Genomic DNA, 7,500 nt, shown 5'->3' with positions numbered 1-7,500 from the left:
ACTCGGAGATGCGGTGCTGCCCGCCGGAGTGACAGCGAAAGGCTGCGCACCGCTTTCCGCCTGGTAACTCGGCGTCCGTGAGACCGACCGACTCCGCTTTAGCACCGGAGCTAGAGTGGGGCAAGGGGCACCGAAGGGTACCGGAACGATCACGTTCGCATACCGGGAAGTCGAGTGACGGGCCGCTGAAAGCGAGCAGGGTGCCACCGCTCGGGGCCCCGGTTTGTCCGTCCCACCCGGAGGCCCATATCTCCGGAAGGCACAGGCCGATTTCCTCCGGGTATGGCTCGTTGTGTGCGGCCGGACCAGGCGCAGCGGACGGTACCGAGCACTGGGAGGTGCGATGCTGCCCGCCGGAGTGACAGCGAAAGGCTGCGCACCGCTTTCCGCCTGCTAACTCGGCGTCCGTGAGACCGACCGACTCCGCTTTACCGCCGGAGCTAGAGTGGGGCAAGGGGCACGGTTGAGTACCGGAAGGATGACGTTCGCACACCGGGAAGTCGACTAGCGGGCCGCCGAAAGCGAGCTCGGGGCCCCGGTTTGTCCGTCCCACCCGGAGGCCCATATCTCCGGAAGGCACAGGCCGATTTCCACCGGGTATGGCTCGTTGTGTGCGGCCGGACCAGGCGCAGCGGACGGTACCGAGCACTCGGAGGTCGGGCGCTGCCCGCCGGAGGTACAGCGAAAGGCTGCAAACCACTTTCCGCCGCCTCCCTCCGCGGGCGTGAGACCGACGGTCGTCGGGTTTAGTTCCGCGGCTAGAGCAGGACGAGGGGCAGCGAACGGTACCGGAACGAACCCGGTCGCACACCGGGAAGTCGAGTGCCGGGTCTCGAAACGGAGCCGGGTCGGCCCAGTTTAAAACGGAGAAGAGAGTGCTGCCCTCTGCGGGTGAAAACATGGAAGTACGTTGGTTAATGATTTCCAGTTCACCCCGCTTGGTCAGGCCCACTCGGAGGCGGATAACTCCGGAACGCCGAGGCCGATTTCCTCCGGGTATGGCTCGTTGCGTGCGGCAGGAGGAGGCGCAGCGTTCGGTACCGAGCACTCGGAGGTGCGGTGCTGCCCGCCGGAGTGACAGCGAAAGGCTGCGCACCCCTTTCCGCCTGCTAACTCGGCGTCCGTGAGACCGACCGACTCCGCTTTAGCACCGGAGCTAGAGTGGGGCAAGGGGCACCGAAGGGTACCGGAACGATGACGTTCGCACACCGGGAAGTCGAGTGCCGGGCCGCCGAAAGCGAGCAGGGTGCCACCGCTCGGGGCCCCGGTTTGTCCGTCCCACCCGGAGGCCCATATCTCCGGAAGGCACAGGCCGATTTCCTCCGGGTATGGCTCGTTGTGTGCGGCCGGACCAGGCGCAGCGGACGGTACCGAGCACTCGGAGGTCGGGCGCTGCCCGCCGGAGGTACAGCGAAAGGCTGCAAACCACTTTCCGCCGCCTCCCTCCGCGGGCGTGAGACCGACGGTCGTCGGGTTTAGTTCCGCGGCTAGAGCAGGACGAGGGGCAGCGAACGGTACCGGAACGAACCCGGTCGCACACCGGGAAGTCGAGTGCCGGGTCTCGAAACGGAGCCGGGTCGGCCCAGTTTAAAACGGAGAAGAGAGTGCTGCCCTCTGCGGGTGAAAACATGGAAGTACGTTGGTTAATGATTTCCAGTTCACCCCGCTTGGTCAGGCCCACTCGGAGGCGGATAACTCCGGAACGCCGAGGCCGATTTCCTCCGGGTATGGCTCGTTGCGTGCGGCAGGAGGAGGCGCAGCGTTCGGTACCGAGCACTCGGAGGTGCGGTGCTGCCCGCCGGAGTGACAGCGAAAGGCTGCGCACCCCTTTCCGCCTGCTAACTCGGCGTCCGTGAGACCGACCGACTCCGCTTTAGCACCGGAGCTAGAGTGGGGCAAGGGGCACCGAAGGGTACCGGAACGATGACGTTCGCACACCGGGAAGTCGAGTGCCGGGCCGCCGAAAGCGAGCAGGGTGCCACCGCTCGGGGCCCCGGTTTGTCCGTCCCACCCGGAGGCCCATATCTCCGGAAGGCACAGGCCGATTTCCTCCGGGTATGGCTCGTTGCGTGCGGCCGGACCAGGCGCAGCGGACGGTACCGAGCACTCGGAGGTCGGGCGCTGCCCGCCGGAGGTACAGCGAAAGGCTGCAAACCACTTTCCGCCGCCTCCCTCCGCGGGCGTGAGACCGACGGTCGTCGGGTTTGTTTCCGCGGCTAGAGCAGGACGAGGGGCAGCGAACGGTACCGGAAGGAACCCGGTCGCACACCGGGAAGTCGACTAGCGGGCCGCCGAAAGCGAGCACGGGGCCCCGGTTTGTCCGTCCCACCCGGAGGCCCATATCTCTGGAAGGCACAGGCCGATTTCCACCGGGTATGGCTCGTTGTGTGCGGCAGGACCAGGCGCAGCGGACGGTACCGAGCACTCGGAGGTCGGGCGCTGCCCGCCGGAGGTACAGCGAAAGGCTGCAAACCACTTTCCGCCACCTCCCTCCGCGGGCGTGAGACCGACGGTCGTCGGGTTTGTCTCCGCGGCTAGAGCAGGACGAGGGGCAGCGAACGGTACCGGAACGAACCCGGTCGCACACCGGGAAGTCGACCAGCGGGCCGCCGAAAGCGTGCTCGGGTCCCCGGTTTGTCTGTCCCACCCGGAGGCTGATATCTGAGGAAGTCCGAGGCCGATTTCCTCCGGCTAACTCGGCGGGCAATGTGTCCCCCCCCCACCATCTTCGGCTGATTACCGTGGCTGGACCGGATCAAGGAGCAACGGAACCGTGCCAGAACGACGTCGGTCGGACGGCGTGAACTGATAGTGCCGAGGCCGGAAACCGAGCCGGAAATGTGCACCGATTTATTGGTCCCACTCGCAGGCCCATATCTCCGGAAGGCCGAGGCCGATTTCCTCCGGGTATGGTTCGCTGCGTGCAGCCGGAAGGGGAGCAGCGGACGGCACTGAGCAGCCGGAGGTGCGGCGCTGCCCGCCGGAGCTGCAAGCGAAAGGCTGCGCACCGCTTTCCGCTGGCTAACTCGGCGGCCGTCAGGCCGACCGACTCCGCTTCAGCACGGGAGCTGGAGTCGGGCAAGGGGCACCGAAGGGTACCGGAAGGATCACGTTCGGACACCGGGAAGTCGAGTGCCGGGCCGCCGAAAGCGAGCTCGGGGCCCCGGTTTGTCCGTCCCACCCGGAGGCCCATATCTCGAGAAGGCACAGGCCGATTTCCTCCGGGTTTGGCTCGCTGCGTGCGGCCGGACGAGGCGCAGCGAACGGTACCGAGCACTCGGAGGTGCGGCGCTGCCCGCCGGAGGTACAGCGAAAGGCTGCAAACCGCTTTCCGCCTCCTCTCCCCTCGGGCGTGAGACCGACGGTCGTCTGGTTTGCTTCCGCGGCAAGAGCAGGACGAGGGGCACCGAGCGGTACCAGAACGAACCCGGTCGCACACCGGGATGTGGAGTGCCCGGCCCAAACCCGCTACCCCCCCCCCCCCCCCCCAACACCCGAAAGCGAGCCCCGGTTTGTGGATTAAAAGTGAAGCGGCAAAGATTTGTAAAACAGCGTGAAATGATGAACCAGAAGCCCAAAGTAATGGTGGGAATAAAAGTTCCAAAATGTGAAATGGTGAACCAGAAGTTGTGTGAACTGTTTAACCCAAAGTGGCAAAAATGGATTAAAAGGGGTGAAATGATCGACCGCAAAGCAGGGCAAGCATTAAACAAAAGCAGCAGCATTTTTTAAAAAGGGACAAATGGTTTACCAGAATCCCAAAAGAATGCTCAGAGACTTAAGTCCCAAAGGGGAAATGGTTAACCAGTAGCTGGGTGAACTGCTTAACCCAAAGTGGGAAAAAGGATAAAAAAGGGGTGAACTGATCAACCAGAAGTCGACAACAATGTGCGGCGATTAAGTCTGAAAGAGGGAAAGGTTGACCGGAAAGCAGGGAAATGATTAAACAAAAGCAGAAAAATTCAGTAAAAAGGGGCAAGTGGTGAACCAGAAGTTGGGTGAACTGCTTAACCAAAAGTGGGAAAGAGGATTAAAAGGGGAGAAATGTTGAACCAGATGTCGAAAACAATGCGCGGCGATGAAGTCTGAAAGAGGAAAAGGTTGACCGCAAAGCAGGGAAAGGATTAAACAGAAGCAGCAATATCTTTTAAAAAGGGACAAATGGTGAACCAGAATCCCAAAAGAATGCTCAGAGACTTAAGTCCCAAAGGGGCAAATGGTTAACCAGAAGCTGGGTGAACTGTTTAACCAAAAGTGGGAAAAAGGATTAAAATGTTGTGAAATGATTAACCAGAAGGCGAAAGCAAAGTGCGGCGGCGAAGTCCTAAAGGGGAAAAGGTTGACCATAAAGCAGGGAAATGATTAAACAAAAGCGGAAAAATTCAGTAAGAAGGGGCAAATGGTTAACCAGAAGTTGGGTGAACTGCTTAACCAAAAGTGGGAAAAAGGATTAAAAGGGGAGAAATGTTTAACCAGATGTCGAAAACAATGCGCGGCGATGAAGTCTGAAAGAGGAATAGGTCGACCGCAAAGCAGGGAAATGATTAAACAAAAGCAGAAAAATTCAGTAAAAAGGGGCAAATGGTGAACCAGAAGCTGGGTGAACTGCTTAACCAAAAGTGGGAAAAAGGATTAAAAGGGGAGAAATGTTGAACCAGATGTCGAAAACAAGGTGCGGCGATGAAGTCTGAAAGAGGAATAGGTCGACCGCAAAGCAGGGAAAGGTTTAATCAAAAGCAGCAATATCTTTTAAAAAGGGACAAATGGTGAACCAGAATCACAAAAGAATGCTCAGAGACTTAAGTCCCAAAGGGGAAATGGTTAACCAGTAGCTGGGTGAACTGTCCAACCCAAAGTGGGAAAAAGGATTAAAAGGGGTGAAATGATTAACCAGGAGGCTAAAGCAATGTGCCGCGGTGAAGTCCTAAAGGGGAAAAGGTTGACCAGAAAGCAGGGAAAGCATTAAACAAAAGCGGCAACATTTTTTAAAAAGTGGCAAATGGTTAACCAGAATCCCAAAAGAATGCTCAGAGACTTAAGTCCCAAAGGGGAAATGGTGAACCAGAAGCTGGGTGAACTGGTGAACCAAAAGTGGGAAAAAGGATTAAAAGGGGAGAAATGATTAACCAGGAGGCTGAAGCAATGTGCCGCGGTGAAGTCCTAAAGGGTAAAAGGTTGACAAGAAAGCAGGGAAATGATTAAACCAAAGCGGAAAAATTCAGTATAATGGGGCAAATGGTTAACCAGAAGCTGGGTGAAATGGTTAACCAAAAGTGGCAAAAAAAGATTTAAAGGGGAAAAATGATTAACCAGAAGTCGACAACAATGCTCGGCGATGAAGTCTGAAAGGGGAAAAGGTTGACCAGAAAGCAGGGAAACGATTAAACAAAAGCGGCAACATTTTTTAAAAAGTGGCAAATGGTTAACCAGAATCCCAAAAGAATGCTCAGAGACTAAGTCCCAAAGGGGAAATGGTTAACCAGAAGCTGGGGGAAATGGTTAACCAAAAGTTGCAAAAATGATTAAAAGGGGTGAAATGATTAACCAGGAGGCTGAAGCAATGTGCCGCGGTGAAGTCCTAAAGGGGAAAAGGTTGACCACAAAGCAGGGAAAGCATTAAACAAAAGCGGCAACATTTTTTAAAAATTGGCAAATGATTAACCAGAATCCCAAAAGAATGCTCAGAGACTAAGTCCCAAAGGGGAAATGGTTAACCAGAAGCAGGGGGAAATGGTTAACCAAAAGTTGCAAAAATGATTAAAAGGGGTGAAATGATTAACCAGGAGGCTGAAGCAATGTGCCGCGGTGAAGTCCTAAAGGGGAAAAGGTTGACCACAAAGCAGGGAAAGCATTAAACAAAAGCGGCAACATTTTTAAAAAAGTGGCAAATGATTAACCAGAATCCCAAAAGAATGCTCAGAGACTAAGTCCCAAAGGGGAAATGGTTAACCAGAAGCTGGGGGAAATGGTTAACCAAAAGTTGCAAAAATGATTAAAAGGGGTGAAATGATTAACCAGGAGGCTAAAGCAATGTGCCGCGGTGAAGTCTGAAAGAGGGAAAGGTTGACCAGAAAGCATTAAACAAAAGTGGCAACATTTTAAAATAATTGGCAAATGGTTAACCAGAATCCCAAAAGAATGCTCAGAGACTAAGTCCCAAAGGGGAAATGGTTAACCAGAAGCTGGGGGAAATGGTTAACCAAAAGTTGCAAAAATGATTAAAAGGGGTGAAATGATTAACCAGGAGGCTAAAGCAATGTGCCGCGGTGAAGTCCTAAAGGGGAAAAGGTTGACCAGAAAGCAGGGAAAGCATTAAACAAAAGCGGCAACATTTTTTAAAAAGTGGCAAATGGTTAACCAGAATCCCAAAAGAATGCTCAGAGACCAAGTCCCAAAGGGGAAATGGTTAACCAGAAGCTGGGGGAAATGGTTAACCAAAAGTTGCAAAAATGATTAAAAGGGGTGAAATGATTAACCAGGAGGCTGAAGCAATGTGCCGCGGTGAAGTCTGAAAGAGGGAAAGGTTGACCAGAAAGCATTAAACAAAAGTGGCAACATTTTTTAAAAATTGGCAAATGGTTAACCAGAATCCCAAAAGAATGCTCACAGACTAAGTCCCAAAGGGGAAATGGTTAACCAGAAGCTGGGTGAAATGGTTAACCAAAAGTTACAAAAATGATTAAAAGGGGTGAAATGATCAACCAGAAGTCGAAAACAATGTGCGGCGATGAAGTCCTAAGGTGGAAAAGTTACCCAGAAGGCAGGGAAATGATCAAACGAAAGCAGCCAAAAAATTATTAAAAGAGGGGAACTGATGAACCAAAAGATGAGAAACGGCCCGCAGAGACTAAGTCCAAAACGGGAACTGGTGAACCGGAAATGATTAACCAAAAACTAAGTCCGAAGAGGGAACTGGTAAACCAGAACTGAGTAACCCGATTTTTAAAATTAATTATAAATGGGGAAACGATTGAGCAAAAGGCGGAAATTAAGTCACAGGGACCAGGTCCGAAAGGGCAAGAGGTTACCCCGTAGGGGGCATTCGTCAACTCAATCTGAAAATTTTGGAGGCAAATCTGACCAAAATGCGGAAATCGGACCACACCGCGAGGGGCGCCATTCGACGGGGCAGGGGTAGACGCGTCGAACGGTGCCTGAAGGTCCCGGCTGCGACACGTGAGTCCGGAGATATGGCCAGTCAAAGTCTGATGGGAGGTACCGAAGCCGAAAAATCGAAACGCGTTTGCGGCGATTCGGTGTCAGAAAGTCGGTCACGAATTCAAATTCGTCCCGCTGATTCGCCAATTGCCAGCCGGTTCCGGGGGGATTGGCGGGGTACCTGCAGGATAGTAAGAGGTGGCATGTCGAGACTTAGCCTGTTTACCAGACTTGTGTCCAGCGCCTCCAGGTCTGCAGAGACCGACCCGGGCTGCCGCCCAACCGACTTTTAAGCCTTTTGGGAGTGGGAATTTTTCCCATTTTTCCCCATTTTTCGGGTTT

The sequence above is a fragment of the Heptranchias perlo genome, unplaced genomic scaffold, assembly GCF_035084215.1.
Source record: "Heptranchias perlo isolate sHepPer1 unplaced genomic scaffold, sHepPer1.hap1 HAP1_SCAFFOLD_493, whole genome shotgun sequence".
NCBI lineage: Eukaryota > Metazoa > Chordata > Chondrichthyes > Hexanchiformes > Hexanchidae > Heptranchias > Heptranchias perlo.
This window is presented reverse-complemented; position numbering follows the sequence as displayed.